Source organism: Oenanthe melanoleuca, chromosome Z (assembly GCF_029582105.1).
Source record: "Oenanthe melanoleuca isolate GR-GAL-2019-014 chromosome Z, OMel1.0, whole genome shotgun sequence".
In the NCBI taxonomy this organism is placed as follows: Eukaryota; Metazoa; Chordata; class Aves; order Passeriformes; family Muscicapidae; genus Oenanthe; species Oenanthe melanoleuca.
In genome coordinates, this window is record NC_079362.1 from 56,427,456 (window position 1) to 56,447,980 (window position 20,525).

Genomic DNA, 20,525 nt, shown 5'->3' on the forward strand with positions numbered 1-20,525 from the left:
CACCACATAGTGACATAGATTTCAGGAATAGAAACTAGGAGGTGCTTTCTAGAAGATTCTGTATTAATATGCATTAATAAACAGTATATAAGTGAGATTTTTAGCTTGACTGGTTTGGTACTGTGTGAGAGGAAGGGCCCCACCCCTACCCCCGGTTGGTTTTGCTTGTGCTTTATTCAACCGAACCATTGGACCTCTATTATACTAAATTACTCACTGCTAAATTTTGTATTTACTCAAATTTATGTAACTAATATATTTTGATGGTACTCATTTATATACAACTGCTGTTATTAAAAAATAGCTGCTAAATTTAACCTTGTTGTTTAATTAATTAGACAAAATGAACATATCCAAAAATCCATTCATAGCAGTTTCAATAAATTTGTGATCTGTGGAAATATACAGGATGGAAAAAACCTGTCTGTGCCCAAAGAATTGTGGAGCTTACTTCAGAAAGGGAATGTCAGGAATCTTCAAGAAACAACTTAGGTGTTTTTCACTAAACAGACATAAAATTGCACTAACAGCCCTTTAAAGAGGGTTTTGTACTATGTAATATTTAGTTTTCATAAATAATACCATTAAGCCAGTCATTGTAAATTTTGATCAGGGCTTTTGATTAAGTTGGTTCAGTTTAGTTTTCAGTAAAGAAAAGTGTGTCTTCAGCTTAAGGGCTTGTCTTATAAAGTAAGCTTAGATAAGATAAAGAAATACAGCCAAGCTGAACTGCTCAGGAATTTGGGGAAGATACCTGAAATGGAAGTTAAATGTCTTTAAAAACCCAAGAATTTGTATCCAACCAAGGATAATACTCTCAGAAATAATGTTAGAATGAAATGGATAGTTGCTTGAAGCAGTATTTTCAGCAGACCTTCAAGGAGTAGAAAAGAACAGAAAGGAATCAGAAAATACTGATCAGCAGATGACATCTTTTTTTAGAATGTGGAATAGCAATTAAAACCACCTAAATTGAAGCCAGATTAGAACATGCAAAGAATATTAACTTTATAACCTTGGCTGTTAGAGAATTGGAAAATGAATGAGATTCAGGTGAATAATATGCAAGGTTATGCACTCTGAGATGGCTGGCAAGAATTTCTGCTACCAGGTGGTGACTCATCAATTGGAAGCAATAAAGAGGTTAAGTAATGGAGTATATTAATTGATCACAGGGTGTCTGTGCATTGATTGTGTGATGTAGCTCTGAAAAAAACTAATTCTACCTGTCCTGTGGGTATATTTCCAGTGAAATATATACATATATACATGATATATATACATGAATATATACATGTATATATACATTATGCATAATATCAATCCTCTGGTAATTTTTAATTTGAAGTAATATATACAGTGATAATAATAATAATAATAATTTTTAAAAATTATTTTGAGCTAGAGTAGACACAAAGAAATATACTAAGGTGATAAAAAAATGGATAGAGCCTGGCTTATGGGAAAACAGAAATGGCTTTACTTACTCAGTTCAGCTAAACAAATGCTGTGAAAAGTTTTTCTTGATAGGTCATCACTGATATTATTGCAGCCTTATACAAGTTAACAAATGTATATATAAAAAAATGGCCAATACGAAATTTAGTTGTTGAAAAGTTGTAGTTGTACTACCACAGAGATTATTGGAAAAGCTTCCTAAGAAAATTATTGGAGGAAAAACCCACCAACTAAGTTTACTGAAGTTGGTGGTGGCATTTTTTTTTAATTTTACTCTTCTTGTGAAAAGATTATCCCTGGTAATTTGCTACCTCTGTGACTCTGTGTTCTTAGTCCTGATTTCCTTTCCCATGAGAGGCACTGTCTTGTCAGTGCTTAATATGCATATAAAGATAATATTTCCCAAGTAGTGTAAAAATATCTTATATCCTTCAGAGAGAATAGAAAGGAATTTAGGTTCTTTTCAATATTGCTCTCACTCAAACATTTTGAACAGCTCTGCACAATAATTTCTATTTGGTGAAGTTTAATCTAAAACATTCCAGCATCATTCTCTATTTTATAATTTTCTAAATTAAATATTTATAAATATATTTTTATTGCAGCATGATATGAAGCAGTTTGAAATACATTTCTTTTCTGGTTTAACTTTTCAATAGGAATGGGTAGAAAAGAGTGAAAATTTCTTTCAGTGATTAGTGCTAATACCTACATGTACCAGGCTTGTTCTTAGGCTGAGATATTAAGAAAATAACTATAGAATGGTTTGGATTGAAGAGAACCTTAGAAATCATTCCAAACTTTCCTGCCATGGGCAGAGACATCTTCCATGAGACCAAGTTGCTCAAAGTCCCATCCATCCTGGCCTTGAGCACTGCCAAGGGGTGAGGCATCCACAATCTGTCCCAGTGTCTCACAGCACTCATTGTGAATAATGTCTTCCTAAAACATGCTCTCTTTCAGTTTAAAACTGTTTCCCTTGTCCTATTGCTGCATGTTCTTGTAAAAAGTTCCTCTCCAGCACTCTTGTAGGCTAACCCCTTTAGGCACTGGAAGATACTATAAAGTCTGCCTGCAGCCTTCTCTTCTCCAGGCTGACCAGCCCCAAATCTCTGCTTTTCTTCACAGCTGAGGTGCTGCAGAAGTTTGATCATCTTGGGTCTGAACTCATTCCACCAGAACAGCTTTCCTGTGCTGGGACCCCAGAGCTGGGTGCAGCACTGCAAGTGGGGTCTCAGCAGAGCAGAGCAGAGGGGCAGAATCCCCTCCCTGCCCTGCTGCCCACTCTGCTCTGGATGCACCCAGCACACGTTTGGCTCTCTGGGCTGGCAGTGCCCATGGCTGGGTCTTTTACAGCTTCTTGCCTGGTTACTATCCTGTTAAACTGAAAATTGTTTCAAATTTAACGTTTAAGTAGTGTTTGTCTTTTATGTATGCCTAAAGTATTTAATCTTATTCCCTACAAATATTGAATAGAGAGTAAGTAGAGAGAATTATTCATTTGTCTGACTGCTGAAGACAACAATGTAATCCGTTTTTGATTTTAGAAGACGCTCCAACTTAAAGAATCACATTATCCTTGAGAATAGCTCAGAATATTAATTTCATATGACCTGTTTGAATGGATATACGCTGTGAACAAAGTATTTTTGTGGAAATAATTATTTCCACCGATTTTTATATATATTTTTATGTATTAAATTCTCTTTTTATATCCTTTTAATGACATTCTGAACTCTCTTTATTCTGTGAAGTTGCTGGAACTTAGCAGATAAAAATCTTGGTACATAATCAATCAATGGGCAATCAATTAATCTATAACCTACTCTGGAATTAGTTTGCTTATGTGTGTGTTCCAGTTTCAGTTATGTAATTAAATTATTTAATTATGAGAAATTTACTTGTCTTACACTCAGAAGATAATATCCTCCTTCAGATACCAATTTCAGTTGAGGAAGAATTTTGAGATAATTTCTAGCTTTACTTTTTTGAAAATTACTTCTGTTTCACAGTTTCTGAGTTGAGCATTGTGGTCTAACAAATGTTGCACTTGCTATTTGAAATTTCATGGCATACCAAAGCCACAATGGAGATCTTTGGAGCTTTCTAATATGAGACTGTGTTGTTCAAATACACTTTAGTTGTAGTCAAAAGAACCTCCTACACTCATCCCTGATTATGCATAATATTTTCATTATTACTGAAACATTATGCCTAGGAATTCTCCTGACAGATCTCATAGAGATCCAAAATTCTTATCATAGAGTAATCTAAAATACGTAATATAATATGGTGCTACAGTAAATAGTGTTTTTACTTTAGTTATTTATCTGTTAGCAGATTCTACATAAGTTGTTTCCTCACTGCTTTTGCCATTGAAGTCCTTCTCCAATCCTTGAATGTAATCTCTGGTTTTGTCCTAACAAACAGGCCTGTTAAAGAAACCATTTAAATCGCCAAAACTAAGTAATGATGGGCTGAAGGGAAGCTGCTTTACCTATGCTTCTTGCAGAATCAGTGCAGAGTGAGATTCCTTAAAATGTTCTCTGTTCCAGCACTGTGTAGGATGCTGCCAAAGCCCCCAGCTGGAGCAACCAACCATGTAGCCATGACTGAACTCCAGGTAAAAGCAGTACTGCCACAAACTGACAGTATTTTATTCCCTATGATATGGTTTAGTCACACTCTCATTTCAGGCTTAAGCCATAGGACAAATGCCTAAGGAAAAAGCTATGTGCCCACAGTCTCTGAGCAAGACATTAGGCTTAAATACTTTTAAAAATCTTGTCATTTATATTATGGGCATTATTATCTCCAGACAATTTAGGAACTGCTTGGCCATGGAATTCTGGTATTCTGAGTCTCTTTTGCGATTTTAATACAAGGCTTGATTGACATACCCAGACATATATCTTCAGTGCTACTTAAAATTATCACTTGTTTAAGATGTTGACAGATATCTAAAGCAGCACTTAGAGGCCAGGTTTTGTACCTCAAGGCATTTCATATGGCTCTAAGAGTTTATTGACTGGCAGCTGAATAGAGTCCTAATATTCCATTGAAGTATATCTGAGATGCCTAAAAAAGTAACTGCTCTTATTTGCCTAAATATTTCAGTTTTTAAGGATGATGACTGGGAAAACAAATTCAGAGAATGCCTTTTTTCGGCATCAGTTTCCAATAGTGAACACCTCTGCAAATCTCTGAAATGAGACTTGTGTTTCTGCTTAATCCAGGGCATTTTCTGTGTAAACTATGCCTTTGTTTTTGAGCTTCCTAACAGGACTTATTAGGTCTGGTAGGGCCTGGAGCTGTCTGTGTGGGGAGTGCTTGGATGTACTTGGGCCATGGGGAGTTAGGTAAGTGTCCTTCCTGAGGGACCTGGCTTTTCTTCCTCCCCTCTGTGAAGCAGTGAATTAAGATGGTTTCCTCTGTTCTGCAGTGTGCTGGCAAAGGGAAGCAGCTACTTGTCCTCAGATTTTTCTAGCCTCTTGCAAAATGCAAATATGGTTGTGGAGACGGAGTGGAGCTGCCCATCTGCTGCAATGCTCAATAGAATCTTGTCTATGTTACTCCCTGCTGTACCTGTTCTGCCTGGGATGCTTTGTGTGGTGGACAATGAGGAAAACAGTTTCCTCCTTTTCAGCCAGGCTATAAACACCAACATTTACTCCATGTAGTCAATTTTTGGAGATGGCTCAACGGCACCCTCAGATCTGTCGGCTGCCAGCTACCAGGATCACCAGGTGCTGTGGGGCAAGAGCCCAGGACTTACAAGAGGATCTTCCAGCCTGATGTCTCAGCAGGCATCTTCTGGGACTGCTCAGAAGAAATGGTTTCTGTATGAGACCAGTGGTGGGACATGGCTTTGGCCATATAAATGGCCAAAGAGTAAATCTGTAGTGCTGGATGAGGAGACCTTGGTTTGGGAATTGTAGCCCTTTTTACAAACCAGACAGTCATTTTACAAACCAGCTGACATTTTTGTGTGTCAGCTCATCCATATTGCTGGAGACAAGTGCCCCCCAAAGAGGAGGGGCAGCAGCCCCCAGGACACCTGCGGGAGGCCATACCTCTGGCAACACTAGGGCAGTGAAACCAGGCACAGCTGAATGCACTTATAAAAGCAGAATATAAAACTATGAAAACTGCAGGAAAAGCCTTGTCTCCCATTAAAATAGTGTAACTGGTATTGCTATACCCACTTGTGAAGTTTTCTCCTCTTTCTGTGGGTGCTGTGCACACCTTTCCCGTCATGTGTCTGCAGCAGCCTCAGATCAGTGGGGCCTGTCTGGTGGGATGGGGTGCAGCCATGTACTCCTTTGCCAGGATGAGGAGGCCTTCAGGTCCAAACTCTGACTCATTGTTCATGAGCCTGGACCTGGCTTCCTCCATGTCTCCCTCTGTGCTGATGTCTTGAAGCCCATCTCCAGCCTTTGCTGGTCACTACAATCTTGATGTGGTTGCACTCAATACTTTCTTCTGCCCCAAAGCACAGCTTTGTGCTGGCCTTTGAGCTGTCACTGTACTCAGATGAGGTGAGCAGGACTACAGTAGAAGCACCATGGTTGTGTGGTCAGCAGGGAAAGTGCTAAGGCAGCTCAGCCTGGTGGCAGCCCGTCTCCAGGCTGGCCACACCACACCTGGCAGAGCATGCCTGAGCAGACTGTGAGGTCTTGAGCAGACTGCAGAGCCTGCATCTTGCTGCTGGCAATGGCTGTGGCCTGATGCATGTTACAGGGCTCAAGGGTGGGGGTGCAGGATCCCTCTTTCCACTGCAGCAATATGGAAGGCAGGCAGGTGGTGACAGTGGAGGCATGACTGACACCAGTGTCAGTCCCTTATTTTCTTAAAAACTATCCATATCTTCTCTCTGTGGGTTTCCCACAGGCAGCTCCACACAACTCCTTCTTTCCTTCCCTCTCTTCCATCTCCCTCTCCCTTCTGCATGACTGGCTAGCCCTGTCTGTCTCTTACATGACCCTTCCTCCTCACCACATGAGCAGCAGACTCAAACTGACTCCCACCCGGCTAATCCACTCTCTTATAACACCCATCCTCTTGGGCGGGCAAGACTGTTTCCACTCTGGTAATTTGTACAGCTGTAACTCATCAGGGGAGATTGCCTTCAGCACTGTCTTTACAAACCGTCCTTCCATAGGGTGGGGCTCCGATTCTGGGAATAGCAGAAGCACAATTCCATTTGCTTTCATCTCCTGGGCAGTAGATGGGAATGACTTAAACCAAACTGTTCCTCAGGGTTACTCTGGATTTCGCAAAGGTGCTCTTCACTGTGAACATCTTCCCGGAGTGTTTTGAGGAAATTTGTGTGGAACTGCTGTAGAAGCAGTTTGTGGTGTGTGAAAATAGAACTTTTCTAGCCAGGAACCTGGCAAGAGCTTCTGAATATATGGGAACTCTCAGCATCTTCAATCAATCTGTACTCTCTTTTCATCTGCCCAGTCTTTGCAAGGCCTTTTATGGGGAGGAAACCTGTTGTTTTCATCTTGTTTCTGAAAACCAATGCCTGCATCCAGAAATGCCATGCTTGGGAGCTTGCTCTGACCTGACGATGGGGAAAACTGCACAGCTCACTAAAGCTTAGGTATTTGATCTGTACCACCCTGAGGTCTGGCCCTTTTGTCAGCCCCCAAAAGCCAGATCCCTGTCTGCCTTCTCATCAGGATTGAGAACACAGGGACACTGTGTTCTCGCAGTGCTACTCACTGGAGCTATTGACTGTTGCATCATTTTCAAAAGAAGGTGTCAAAAATCCACCCTTAGTTGAATTTTGAAATGTAGGTTGTATGTCACCAGGTATGCCTGTTAGGAGCAGTGGGAACTCTTTCCCAGTTTCTTATACACAAAGAAAATTCCAGCAATTGCAAAGATCATACAGAACTTCTTATGCAGTTCAGTATCACAGGCATCACAATCACCCTCTTTTGTGTATGTATTAAAAACATGCCCGTTTATTTTATCATTAAACTTATTATGCTGAGGCAATGAACTTTGCTTAGTGCCAAAATTTTTAACAAGGCTCAGAAAAAAATCTTCTGTTAATAGTGGAGGGAAGATCTGCAGATAAAAATTATGCCAGGGAAGATAATGAAAATGTTTTTCTGTAAGACAACAGTTGTCTGCAGTTAAGTTTTATTTCCATCTGCTTTCACTCCCCTGATTGCTGCTTGCTTTGCCAAATCCAGACTTAAAATAGACTGAGCAACCTGAAGTTAAGCAGCCTCATTAGTCCAGTAGAGCTGGCTGTATGCATCATGTTTCATACTGTGATAAATGTGTTTTCCTGTCATGTTTCAGGACATAGATACTGTTGAATGAGCCCAAAATACATAGGAGTTAGTCACAACATTTTATACACAAGCCTTTCAAATATGAGAAAAATATCAGGATTTATAGTGAGCTGATAGGTGATGAATATTTGACACATTGCAGCAGAATATATGAGACAGAAAAGCTATAGCAGTCTGAACTTCAAGAAACTTTTCCCCATCTTTTCTCTTATGTTAGAAATTTGACCTAATTATCATGATTACCATAAAACAAATAGATTAAAAAATGAAAAGGAAGAAGAAATAGAAAAAAAAGGAAAGGTAAAGGAAAATGAGAAGAAGTGAAGGAAAAATGAAAAATAAAACCATTCCTAAAATCTCTTTATGTGGTAGCATGTTCTCACATCCTGCCATATAAAATACTTTTGTATGTGTGTTGTAGACTAAAAAATTAAAAAATGTAGAACTTGGAAATATGGGAACTGCTCCAAAAAAAGTAACTTTGGTGCAAGACAAACATCCTGACACTCTAACATTCCTAACTAATTACTGTATTTCTCAAGTTTTAATAATAGAGACATGCTCATTATTAAAAAAAAAAAAAATAGTGTTGACTTTCAAATCTACATTTTCTGCTGGGAAAAAAAAAATTAAACTCAGAGCTTCTTTTATGACAAATTTGTATATTTAAAAGAGATTTTTCTTTTTAGAATAACCATCCAAAGACCTTACTGATTTCTACCACAGGAAGAAGAATCCATTGGGAAAATATGTGTTAACACATCCAGTAACAGTGGACAAGTAGAAGATTGAGGTACTCCACAGCCTTTTTTCCTCAGCCTTCACTGACACTCTTTTTTCACATCTCTCAAGTGGATGGAACTCAAAGCAGCATCTGCAGGAGCAAAGGCACACCTGCTGTAAGAGAAGGTCAAGTTTGAGACCACCTGAGGAATTTGAACATACTTGAGTCTATGGGACCTGCGGTGCATCCCAGAGTCTTGATGGAATTGGCCAATGTAGTTGCCAAACCTCTCTGTGGTATTTGAGAATTCATGGCTATCAGGTGATGTCCTGAGTGTGTGGAAAAAAGGCCAACATGAAACTCATTAAAACACGCATTACTGCTGTGTTTGGGAACATGATAAACATCCTTCTAGAAGCTGTGCTAAGGCACATGGACAAAAGGGTTGTGGTTTGAGACAGCCAGCATGGCTTTGTCAAGGGCAAGTCTTGCCTGATCAACCCACTGGCTTTCTATGATGGAGTGACTCCATCAGTAGACAAGGGAAGAGCTACAGATGTCATTTATTTGAGTTTCTGTAAAGTCTTTGACAGGGTACCCCCCAACATCCTTCTCTCCAAGTTGGATTTGATGGATGGACAGTGGATAAGAGGTTGGCTGGATGGTTGCATCCAGAGCGTAGTGGTCAAGGGTTCACTGTCTGTACAGAGATGAGTGGTGAGTGGTGTCTCCCAGGGGTCTGTACTGGGACCAGGACTGTTTAGTATCTTCACAAATTGCATAGACAGAGAGACCAAAGGCACCCTCAGCAAGTTTGCACCACGATTAGTGGTGTGGCTGACACACCTGAGTGACAGAAAGTCATCCAGAGGGGCCTGGACAAGCTTGAGAAGTGGGCCTACAGGAACACATGATTCCATGAATCTATTCTATTAGACAGATTAAATGCCCTCAGAAATACCTGAGTTCATAAGTACCTGCTACAGATAATAGATGAGTCTTTTCACAGAATCACAAAGTTACAGAATGGCTGGTACTGGAAGGGGCCTTTGGATGTCATCTAGTCTAACACCCTGTAAAAGCAGGTTCATCTAAAACATGCTGCACAGTATTGCATTCACTCAGATTTTGAATATTTCTGGGGAGGGAAACTCCAAGGCCTCTCTAAGCATGGTGTTCCACTACTCTGTCACCCTCACGGTAAAGAATCACAGAATCACAGGATGACCTGGGTTGGAACAGACTTTAGAGATCATCTAATTCCAAGCCTCCTTCTGTGGGCAGGGGTACCTTTCACCAGCCCAGGTTGCTCAGAGCACCACCCAACCAGATCTTAAACACTTCCAGAGATGGGGCAGCCACGTATCCTCTGAGCAACCTGTTTTAGTGGCTCACCATCCTCACAGTAAATAATTTTTTCATAATATCTAATATCTCTTTCAATCTGAAGCCACTAATGTGTCAACAAATCACATTTCCCACCTTTTTCAATTTGGCAGTAAGAGTGTATTAGTGTTTGTTGTGCCCCAGGACAACAGCTAGAGAAATTAGTGGACTGGAGTTCTCCCTCCTAGACACATGCTTGCTCTAAAGTTTTCTCTCTCTGAATAGTCACTGTGTGTGGACAGCACATCTGATACTGCTCTGGATGCTTCTGAATGGTGCTGAGACATAGGCACCTTCTGAAGCAACCCATCCTGAAGATGCTATTTCTGCATCAGGTAGTTTTGTTGTCTGACTCATGTCCATAACTATGTTCACACATCTTCTAAGCTGGGAAATCAGATGTATTCTTTAGCATATTTTTAACATAAAAATTTTGAAATAAAGTAGAGATGTCAGGAAAATTGAAATTTCAGGTATTCATATTCTTCCCAGAAGATGAATTGTCAGTGACTGAGATGTAAGATGATGGTCCTGCACAGTTAGGATCCTGCACTACACAGGATATATGCATTTCTTACCTTGCCTTGCAAAAAGCACATGCTTGGGGTAGCCACAGAATCACAGAATGGTTTGGGCTGGAAGGGTCCACAAGGATCATCTAGTTCCAACCCCTTTACCATGGACAAAGATACCTCCCACTAGACCAGGCTAATCAGAGGCTCATCCAGCCCTGCCTTGAACACTTCAAGGGACAGGACATTGACAACCTCTCTGGATGACTGGTTCTGGGTGACAGTGTCTCACCACCCTCATAGAAGATAATTTCTTCCTAATATCCTATACTCCTAAGCCTACTCTCTTTTCACTTTGAAGCCATTACCCCTTGTCCTATCACTACTTGCTCATGTAAAAAGTCTCTTTCCAGCTTTCTTGTAGGCCCCTCTAGGATGTGAAGTCTGCTGTCCAGTATGGGTATATGCATTTGGGGTTTTTTGGTTTTTATTTTTAAATTTTCTGTTTCACCTAATTGCATTTTTAGGCACTTCTGATGCCTGCTTAGCTTTTATGTGTTTTCTGTAGTATCTGTTTTAAATAATTTTCTCTGTTCCACTAGCACATATATCTCTTATTTTGGCAAGGTATTCTGGTATTCTAGTATTCTTTTGTTCTGGTTTTTACCTACCCTTTTCTTATTTGCATTCAATTTTCATTTTTTCTTTTAATCTGGCAGTGCTTTTTTCTTTCGTTTATTTATGAAGTATCTTTGCATTAAACTTCTCTCTCTCTCTTAATTTCTGAGCTGAGCAGAAACACATAGACTGTATCTTTTACTGATTGTAGGAATATGTATGAGATGACTACTGGATATGGTTTCAGTGGGCCACCAACACATAGGGAAATATAAATGCTCAACTGAGATCGATTTGATAAATGCTGGATTGAGATTGCAGTAAGAGCAAGAGGCTCCAATATCCAGCAGAGGGAGTGATTTCCTCAGCCAATATCCCTCTGCCTGGGATGCCTTAACTCCAGCCTCAGGAAGAGAGCATCAGCGTGTCTGCAGAGGCATGAGAGTAAAGCTTGTGAGATGTGTGGCAGAAAGAGAGAGCTAAACCACAATAAGAGAGAGCTAAACTACATAAACAGAAAGAAAAAGTTGTCTTGAAATAGCTATAATTTTTATCTAACTAGTAAAAATGTTTGAAGAATTTAGGAGGTAAGATTCACAGATAATAATTAGCTGATCTAACCCTAGTGAACAACTAAGTACTGCACAGATGCTTGCTCACTCCTCGCATCCCATTCCCCTGGTGGGGAGGAAAATCAGAATTTAAGAAACAGTAAATTTGTGTTATGACATAAGAACAGCTTAATAATTGAAACAAAATAAATTATTACACTACAACTACTACTACAAGTACTCCTGCTGCTGCTGCTGCTACTACTATTATTACTATTATTACTCTTCCTCCTACTAATAATAGTCATCATGATGAAAAGGAGAGAGAGAGAGAAATAAAACTCAAGTGAGGCACGATACACAAAGTCTCACCAGCTGCTGCCCAATGCCCAGCCCATCCCCCAGCAGCAGTCAGCCCCTCCTGGCAGTCAGCTCCCCACAGTTTACATCCTGGACATGATGTTCTGTGGTGTGGAACATCCCTTTGGCCTGTTCAGGTCAGCTGTCCTGGCCAAGCTCCTTCCCAGTGTTTGTGCACGTGTTCACTGATGGGGAATGGGACACTGAAAGGTCCTTGGCTGAGGGTAAGCCCTGCTCAGCAGCAGCTAAAACATCAGTGTGCTACCAGCATTACTCTCATGAATCCAAAGCACAGCACTGTACCAGTGACTAAGAAGAAAATTATTCTATGCCAGCCAAACCCCAGCTAACTAGAAGTGTGAGATATTGCTCAAGAAATATTTTTAACCTGTAGTGGTGGTATTTGTCTTCACAATTACCACAAATCAAATATTGATGAAGTGATATTAAATCTGTAATAGGGAAATTTATTTAATTATGGAATTATGTAATTTATCATATCAGGTCATTAAAATGTAAACTGAAATGCTTTCTCTTTATGATGAAATACTTATTGGTTAACAAAAATTTTACCACTAACTATGATAATTATGTAAATAAATGATAAAAACAAACAACATTAAAACTGACCTATGTAATGAGAAATTGATTGACTGGTAGTGCCTGGAACTTTTTGAATCTCAGTTTGATTAGTATGTACTGACCAAGCAACAAAGTAAAAATCAAGGTAAAATGAGTGTTTTGCAGAATTTTTTATTAATGACTCTGAAGATTTTCCTGAGTTAACTTCTTGGGAATGAATGGAAAATTTAAGTTGATTTATCCATGAGCTGTCAACATTTTGAAAGCAGTTATTGATCTCTAGGTGTAGTTAGCATTAAGAAAGGTGTTGACTGTACAGAAGTATTTAACTGTTACTTTCTCTCAGTTTTTACTGGAAGCAGGCAAGGGTGAATAGAGATGAGACAGACAAAGTGGACTGACCTGAAAAGCAACCCAGCAATTAAATTGACCCAAGTTAGCTTTTGATTATGTTTGATATCCTTCCTCCCTTCCATAATTTACTGAAATTGATTTTCAGTTCTGTAAAAAATAAGGCTGCTGGGCAACAATCCTTTAGTACCTCTAGACTGGAAACAAAACTTGGATTGGAAACTTGGTTATTATGAGCTAAAAAATAATTATTTAAACTTATTAGAGAGGTAAGTGTCAAGATTCAAAAAAAGTCAATGTTAGAAAAAATATGAACTTAAGGATCCAAATAACATTTTAATGTTATTTGTTAGGTGTTATTTATTAAATGTTATTTGATGTTCTAGGATGCCATTTTAGATTGAAACACAAGATAAAGGAAATTACAAACAGTGTGTAATTTTCAAAAAGCATTTGTTAACAATAGGGGACAATAGGGAATACTAAGTTACAACCTCAAACACACCTAGTGGAGTTCTGGGTAAATATCCATTCTGTAATATGTATAAATTGATCGAAATTTGGACAAAGTAAGGAGGCTTAGTCTTTTCTTTAGGTCATGCAAAATGCCAAAATAGTATTTACCTAGACTGTTGTCACTGGCATGGGTAGTTAAATAATATTTTATTTGGTTGGAGAAAGGACTACGTTGTTTTTATAGCATTTTCTCAATTTATCAAAACCATGTTATGAAGAGTGCACTACTGTTATGCATTAAATACTTGGAAATACTTCTAGAATTCAACACAAAACAGATGGAAACCCTCCCTCCCCAGCAAATGTATCTGGAAATTATCAACATTGCCTACTTACTTGCTATGTTCTTGTTCAACACCTGCCGCCAATAGAACTCAGCATGGCTTTGGTCATTAGGAGCTACTTCAAGGATATCTGGTATTAAAATTCAAAGGGAGAATACGGAAGCATCTTGCTCACCATAATTATTTGCAAAATATTGTGGTTATTTCACAGGAGCCACAGCTGAGGCAGGGAGGCAGATTGTGCTTCATTCCACATCAAGACAGAATGTTTCCCTTAAAAATCTTATCTGAAACTGTGAACCATCAGTGAGTAACACAGGTATTGTCATCTAATAAAATAGAAACATTATATCAAGTGTTGAACACCTGTGACTTTTTTTCACAGTCTGTTGCAGTCTGAAAATAAGGCTCTGAATTAGTGGTTTGATAACATTAGCCAAATTTTTATTCTCCTCAGAAAGCAAGGTGATACTAGGTAATGTTTTCCTTAATTTCTTCTGTTGACTAGAATACCTATAATCTAGATCTAAACAGAAAGTCAAAATTCAAAAAATAAGGGAAATTGAAGCTATTAGCAGTGAAAAAAAATAATACTGAAGTTCTAAAAGATGGCAAAGACTGTATGCACTGGAACTCTCAAAAGGATGTGATGATTACCTTGAAGATTTCTGCATTATACTGTTGGTTCTAGGCGGCATGTAGCATTCATAAGAGCAAACTGAAATACTGGCAGACTGATCACTGGTGGGTGCTCCACTAGCTATTTTTGATTCTACCTGCTATAATTATTTTTATATAGAACTAAGAAAAGCAATTATTTTGATTTTTTCTCTTAATATTAAGTATGGGGTTTTAAAGATGTAATATGTTATTGGTATATGAAGGACTGTTTCTGACGAGTGAGTGTTTGGGAGAGTTTTGGCAGCAGGTGTCATTCTTAGGATATTTTTTAGATTTGAGAGGGGTTTTTTTTAGAGGGAGAGGGGGAACAGGTTTCTGAGGGAGAATTTGATATCTTATATTAGGCTAAATGATATGATCAGAAAAAAAAACCTCAACAGTGTTTCAGAATGCTGCTCTTCTGAAAAAATAAAAATAGATGTAAACAGACTGAGGAGAGCATCCCAATACCATGATGTAAATGGCTTAGGTTTATGCGAGGACAAGATCAAGATAGAGACTTTGTTCAGACTTTATTCAGAGACTTTATTCAGTGTATCTATACTTACTTCTTCATCTGCAGGAATATTTTGACAAATTGTATAAATTTTCACTGATTTTTGATCCTCAAGAAAACATCTGCAGTATCACCAGAAGGTTCATTAATTTTTTGATAATTGTGTAATGAAATACCTCTTTTAATGTGAGATATATCAATGACATTTTTATCGTATATATTAACTTCCATTATTGTCTCACCATCAAACTATCCTCCTCAGGCCATTTGTGGCGAAGGTGCCCATTATGATCTGGGGCAGAGACCTTCTGTATCAGTAAGGACCTTCCACCTGTATCTCCAGCAGGGATTTTTAATTGGGACCACTGAAGAGAGTGTCAGTCCTACCATCCCTCAACTCACCTGGAAACAAGATTGTGCAGTGTGGGTTGATCGTGGCCCCTTTCTAAAGAAGAGTTGTGCACTCTGGAGTCTCTTGTTGAGGAGCAAGTTGCCAAGGGTCACATAAAGAGACCAACAACCTCTGGAATTCCCCTTTGTCCTCAAGGAAACTGGCAAAGACAGGTGGAGGCTCCTCCATGACCTCAGGAAAATAAATGAGCTAATTGATGATATGGGTCCCCAGTCGGTTTGCCTTTACCATTCATGCTCCCTTGGGACAGGAAACTTGCCATCATTAATATAAAAACTACTTCTTTAACAGTACCTTTCAGGAAAGTATACTGCCCTAGTTGTTCTGGGGTTCTTTCTATAGGCTCTTCAACTATAGAGGTATACCAAATCTGGCCTGAAAATCAAGAACCACCGACTCAAAGAAGCATTAAATTGAGAACCAATATTTGCCAGGGTAAATTATTTTTCTGCTGAGCTATGTGACTGTGGGTAGACTGTCAAAAGTTCCTGAGCCAGTTTCTTTAAATTTGTCATGATGGTTGCTAGCACTGCTGATGAATGGTGATGAGTATGCACAGACATGCATACATGAAGGTTTCCCAAGCACCATTACAGTAGACTTCCACTCTGAATTGTGATTTACATTTCTTTTATTTTAATTAGTTTAAAAGTTATCATTATTTATAAAGTGCATTGATAGGAAATAATGCATTCAGTTTATCTAGAGCATTCAAGTCAGGTTCTACTTTCAGCTAATTTTTGTCAGAATTTACCCTATGGCATGAAAAGTGCTTTCAAATGTTAGACATCAAACATATAAAAAACTTGAAGAATTACTCTTCGTTGGACACCCCTAAATATCTAGTACATCTCTTTATGTACAAACTGTAATGTGTCTTGGTACAGGATGCTCCAAGTATGTATTTAGTAATTTTACTGGTTTCCTGTGTAAAGTGTATATGGGTCTGGGTGCACTGTGATTGGCCTCTCCAGCATGTCTGCTATGACTTTAGAATTTACATCACACAGATGTAAACAAACAGAACAAATCAACACATAATTCTTTGATTATTAGCTCTTTAACACTGCCCAGAAGTCACAGAATTTTCGATGAATAGGAAAAGACCATGATGAGCCATCGATACTGTGCAATGAACCTTTTTTCTTCCAAACTGTTGCTGAGGGGAAAAAACTAAACACGGGCGCCCCTTTTCTTCAACAAAACTCGACTGAGTGACTACCAGGAAGAGTGATGGCTTTTGTGGCTCATCTTAAAGCACTTCATAGCTCAAAGCAAATAGCACGGCAACCACAGTTGTTTTTTAAGGGCTAGATACTGGCTGTCTTTTTCTTCATTTTGAAGATACGCAGGAAAACACTGAGTCATAATTTGTCAAATAAAGCCCCTTCTCAAAATTCTAAAATTGATATGGAAATCACAGAGGTCTTCTCGGCGGCTTTTATAGCAAGAGTATTTCTGGCTTTCACTAAGATATTCCAATTCTTTTTCTTATTCTGAAACCTAATGAAAGGCCCTTACTTCTTCATGGATATAAAGGTATATGTGTCTTCATCTTTGGCAGAATGAGTTTGCCTTTTGGTTGCTTCTCCCCTTCTGTAGAAATCAACTACCTAAATGAAGAACACAGACAAGGGGATGAGGGCATTGTGAAGGAGTAGAAATAATAATAACGCAGCTTGGATGAAGAGGCACAGAGGAGACACTTGTCTTACAGTGCACCCAAGAAGGCTTCTTGAAGTTGCCAGCTGTCTTATGGATTTGAGTGGGTAGCTAAATGCTAATAATAATGCTAATTAATGCTAATTTAACATGAATATTCTTAAAAGCTTATGGTGGCCTTTCCTCACTTCTTTGGAGATTGAAAATCCCAGGGCACAGCATGTGACAGACTAGAAAACTAAATCAGCTTGATAATTTCTTTAATATAATTTTAACTTTTGGTCTTCATTTTAGGGATGAGTGCACTGCTTATTGCTCTTTTGGAACCTGTCTTGGATTCATTACTGAGACCTAACCCTTCTTGCATTCCAATATAGTAGTATCAGTAATCAAAACAGAAGGATGGTAAAATTGAAGAAGCGCATATGGTAATAAATCCCCTGAAAAGAGCACAGGCTATAGCATAAATCTACCATCTGCTCTCTCCCTTTTTGCTTACTAGATGGCAAACAGATTACCCACCCTATTAGCCTATAATGAGAAGAATTTTTCTGCTGTCTTGTTATAAAATTAGCTAGGCTGTAATTTGCCTCATACCTGGGCTTGCTCAGCTGAGCTTCCTCAGTGGATGGAAGAAGTTTAATGTGTTAATTCTAGGCAACAGTCTCCCTTCCCGCAATGAAATGTGTACTCAAAAGTCATTGTAACAGCTGGTGGTTTCTTAAAGCATGCTGAAAGAGAAGGTGATCAAAAGTATCTACTAATAAGGCAAATCAGGTGTAAACCCACATTTACAATTTAGAAAATGCAGGAATGAGACCCCAGTAGTGTCTTGTTTAGGTTATACTTCACCTTGCCGTGGCTATGTTTTGAAACTGGGATCGTGGCTCAGTAGAGTCCTTTTGTTCTAGGTGTTGCCCAGCAACATAATGTGGTTAGTTCTACATATAGGTAATACTTACTTCTGTGCAAAAAGAGACCAATTCAGTGCTTTGTACTTTCCAAACCTTCAGCTAAAATTCCTTATTTTTAGGTAGGTTCATGCAGCAGAGCAAGACCAGAAGGAAGCTGTTTTCCACCTCTTCAGAACTGGTTGCTACTTACTTGCCTTTCACAGAATCCTGCTCCATGAGCATGAGTTTGCTGTTGGAACTATTGAAAACAAGTGGCGTAATCTCAGTGACTGTGGAAGAAATTTGAATCAGTATATCCAAAGCTTAACTCTTCCATTTTTACCCTCTGTTAACTGTTATAATTAACCAGAGGACAGGAGTTCCTAGCCCAGGGTAAACACACCAGCATAAATTTCTACATTTCCTCTACTTCCGGAGCTGATAATTGTATTCATAGTGAGACATAATACCCTCAAGGCCTATAGATTTGTCAATCCCTCCCAGAATGTCCTTTCAGATTAATTTTTCTCATCTAAATATAACATAATTAAGAGTATTGGTATTTCAAATGTCAACATTTGACTCCAGATTTAAGATCTAAGATATAAATGGGCCATCTGAAGTCTTTTCTTGGAACTTTTGTTCCCCATCACTGATGTGCATTCTCATTTGGATCATACAGAGGTTTCAAGCCCAGAATCACAGTTGTATGTAGAGGAAATAAAATCTGAAAGGCTTGATCTGCAAGACTGCTAAGCACACAAAATTTAAGGAAGTCCTGATAGAAATATTTGAAATTCAGAAAACCTGGAGAAGTTTTTCATTTTCAGGAAAAAAAAAAAAACCGAAAGAAAAAAGAAAAAAAAAAAGAAAATGAAAACCCTAACAAACAACAGAAAAGAGGAAGCCAGAAAGTTTAGGTGCTAGGTAGAATTTTAAGATATACTAAAAATGCACAGATGGATCATTGATCTGTTTGGTTGAACTGGATTTTCATAACATTTGACATTTATCTCTGTTACAGTATTTTCTTAGTGAAATCATCATAAGTAAGATTATTTTATTTCTTTTTATATCTCATTGAAGGTTTCTGCTGGAAAGCTCATTAGTTCTACTTTTTCCTGGTTTGAGAATTCTTAGACTCATATGAAAATAGGAAATGGTCTAGAAGGTGGATGGGAATAAAAAATTCATTCTGAGTATATCCTTTTCATCTTTAAGATACTTTTTCCTTCTAAATGCAGCTTTAGCAGTAATACCCCAAACGCTTTAAACTTTTAGATAAGCAGCAAGGGTATGGATCATAAAGACATGCTTAGGTCAGTTAAAAGTTGAACTTCTTTAATACCAGTCCTTTTCTATTACTTAGAATACCTTTGGGAATCCAGGATGTTTCAAGCTAGGCTTTTCCCCCCTTCTTTCTTCTGTAAATTTTGAGAAAATTCTGGAGAACAGTGACTGCATCAGAGACTGCCTGGTTCTCTGTCATTCTGCAGGTGTGAATAGGAATATTGGGAAAAACATCTTGATACTATTTACCATGTAGGTAAACAGGTATTCTTGCACAGAAATTTTGGGGAATTGCTCATACAAGGATGCAATTATATCTATCAATTTCTTGTAGAGAAAAACAAAAATGTAATTGGCTCTTTCTTTCAGTGTGATACCTACCTAACACACCCCTTGTCTTAGTGATTGTTATTACAGGAAGTAAGTGTAGCCATTACTCTTTATACACAGAGACACTTGCATCACTGTCAAGATAATGTTCATAGTTATATTTACTGAATAAACTACCTGTAACAGTTCTAATGGGCATCACTGTTATGAGTTGTCTTTTTGAAACCTTCTAGTAAATTGGACTGTGCCAGGGAGCACTCCTGAGAGCTCAAATTCATACTATGAAATTTTTGCTGTGGTTCTGTTGGGGTTTAACAGCAGCCAGCAATCAAAGCACCATACAGCCACCTGCTCACTTCTCTACCAGGAGGATCTGGGAGAGAATCAGAAGGGTAAAAGCTGGAAAACTTGTGGGTTGAGATAAAGGCAGCTTAATAAGAAAAACAAAAGTTGTGCACAGGAACAGGGCAAAACAATGGAATGAATTCACTGCTTCCCATAGGCAGACAGGTGTTCAGCATCTCCAGGAGAGCAGGGCCCTGTCACATGTAGCAGTGACTTGGGATGACAAACCCCAAACTCCCTCTTCATCCTTTTTTTTCTCCACTTTATATACTGAGCATGATGTCACATGGTCAGGAATATCCCTTTGGTCAGTTGGGGTCACCTGTCCTGGCTGTGTCTCCTTCCAATGCCCCAGGCACCCTCAACACCCTCACCAGTGTGGCAGTACGAAAAGCAGAAAAGGCCTTTGTGCTGTTTGAGAGCTGTTAAGTGATAAAAAAATTTTCTATATTCTTAACTCTTTGTTCAGCACAAATCCAAAATACATCCCCACACCAGCCACTATGAAGAAAATTAACTTTACTCTAGCCAAAGCCAGCATAAGTCACTAGTATATTTTTGTCCCACATAGGATTGCACTGTTCTACATAATTTCCAAGCTCAGCTTGTCATATATTATGGATCATTTTCACTAATCAGTTTGCATGTCCCCAAGATGCTTTATAGGCCAAAATTATTTAGGAGTGTGGAAGTAAGCTGTTCTCTCCTAGTTGGTGTCAGCAACTGTAACTCAGGCACATTTAACTAAACTTACAGTATATGA